This window comes from Amphimedon queenslandica, unplaced genomic scaffold, assembly GCF_000090795.2.
Source record: "Amphimedon queenslandica unplaced genomic scaffold, v1.1 AMPQUscaffold_10836, whole genome shotgun sequence".
Classification (NCBI taxonomy): domain Eukaryota; kingdom Metazoa; phylum Porifera; class Demospongiae; order Haplosclerida; family Niphatidae; genus Amphimedon; species Amphimedon queenslandica.
In genome coordinates, this window is record NW_003548916.1 from 1 (window position 1) to 2,187 (window position 2,187).

Here is a 2,187-nt window from a genome sequence, read left to right on the forward strand (position 1 = left end):
CCTTTTATTTTATCTGCTATCTTCCCCGAGATGGGAGAGAATGATAATGGCTTTAGGGGAAGTGGAAGCTGCAGTCCCCACTGAGTTGGAGGAGCCGTCCAGTTATTCTCTGTATTGCTTCAATTCCTCTTCTAGCTTTTGTCTCATTACCAATTCCAGTTTCTCTTTCCTTGCAGTACTGGCCACCATTGACCTGTGAGCCTCTTGTAAGGATTCTAACTCCTGCTCAAACTGAGGGGGGAGAGGGAGGGAGGGAGAGGAGGAAGGAAGTTCAAGAGAGTGAAAGAGAAAGAGTGAGCAAGAAAATGGTAAATGAAACACATATTTTCTATCAACACTCTAAATAGTGAGAGACATGGAGATAAAGGATCACATGTACATGTACATATGTATATTTACTTTTGATTTTGGTCATACATGTACATGTAACTCAAAAATTTAATCAGAACCAGGTCAAACTTTTTATGTAGCATAAGGATATAATAAAATTTGGGGTGATTTTAAAGCCATTTTTCTAAAAAAAAAGATTGGCTATAGCTTTGGGTATTTTTCAGAATCTCAATAATTTCTTAAAATGGCCGTAATTTGAAAAATCAAAGTCAAAATCAGCTCAAACTTTCTACAAAGCATAAGGACATCAATAAGTATCAGAAATGTTGTGTAGAAAGTTTGAGCTAATTCCGACAAAAATTAGATTTTTAACAAATATTTTAAGTTTCTACAAAATTGGGCCAAAATCCCTGTACTGTAGTACACGGTCATTGGCCAAATTGATACTAATTTATCATTCTATAAAAATAAAGAATATTCGTGTACACATGTACATTAAAATATTTTAGGACATGAATTGAAAGCAATCAAATTCACAAACTCATACAGTAATTCACAATAGAGCTCTTGCATGATGTACTCTCTCCTACCTTTCTTTAACCTGAAATGTCAACTGCAGAATTTATTCAGATTTTTTCTCCATTCCTCCATGTACATTCTTGCCACCCAACATGGCGGACGATTTAGCTCAAATTTAGCCACACCCTTCCATTGATTACATAAGTGCAAGAACTCTATGAGACGTAGATCTAATTAAATATGATAATAATAATAATAATCCACACCCGACACATAAACATTGGCTTACCAGATTTTCATAAAAGCTGAGAAGAGAGAGAGAGAGAGAGAGAGAGAGAGAGAACAAAATTACCTCCTTGACTCGTGTGAATTATGTCAGTGTAATCTTCTTTGGTCACTTCCTGGAATAAACTCTCTGGTACTTCTTCTCTTCCTTTCCCTGTGGCTTGTTCTCACTGGAGTGTCTTCTGCTAGTGAGAAGAGAAAGGTCACTTAATGTTCTCTTTCTGCCGCCATCTTTAAGGAATGCAATTAGTGAATGAGCCACGCCCTTACCCAGCCCCACCCTAACCTTTCTGCAAACTAAAAGTAAACAATGGCGACGAAGAGCAGCAACTATTCCTCTCCTCCTACTCTCTTCTCTTCTCCTTTGACTATTGGTAGATAATATCCATTATAAGTACTAGATCTATAATAATTATTATTTAGATCAACTTATTGATGTACTTAATCTGTTGAAGAGATGTGGTTTCCCTCAGAGGAGATGGAAGGAACTAGGACTGACACTAGGACTACTCATGGACTCACTGGACGCTATTGCAGAAAGCTACTCAAAAGTAGAAGATCGTTTTATTGAATGCATTGCCAGATGGTTGCGTAGAGCTGATAATGTTGACAGTAAAGGAGGAGCTACCTTTGACTCGCTGTCAGATGCTCTTAAATCTATGAATGAGAATGCTGGAGCTGACAAGTTAGATCAAGAGAGTAAGTTAATATCACTGATTGTATTAGTATTGACTGTGTGTGTGCATTCTATAGAACGTATTGCTATGATCAGTGGTAATGATATCAAAGGAACCAATGATGTACACAGTACTGCTACTGGTGAGTGTTACATTACTGGACTAAAGTATACACTGTTACTGGGCAATAATTGATTATTAAGAATAAATCATGATTCATAGATTAGTATACCATATACAAATGTAATTAATAATTTTAAAATCATGAATAATATTATTTTATTCTTATGGGAAATAATAAAATTTTAATTTGGAAGCTATTGCAGCAATTTTTTGCTTTTTATCAAAATTAGGACCAGCTCCTCCTACAGGTACA

At 36.0% G+C, this 2,187-nt stretch overlaps 1 long non-coding RNA gene across 1 annotated transcript; it reads left to right on the forward strand.

The window, feature by feature from the left end:
* The first annotated feature begins 1,801 nt into the window (after positions 1-1,801).
* On the forward strand, positions 1,802-2,187 carry LOC109589827 (uncharacterized). Its single transcript, XR_002188958.1, has 3 exons — positions 1,802-1,833; positions 1,888-1,953; positions 2,165-2,187. It is a non-coding gene; the product is annotated as an uncharacterized LOC109589827 (long non-coding RNA).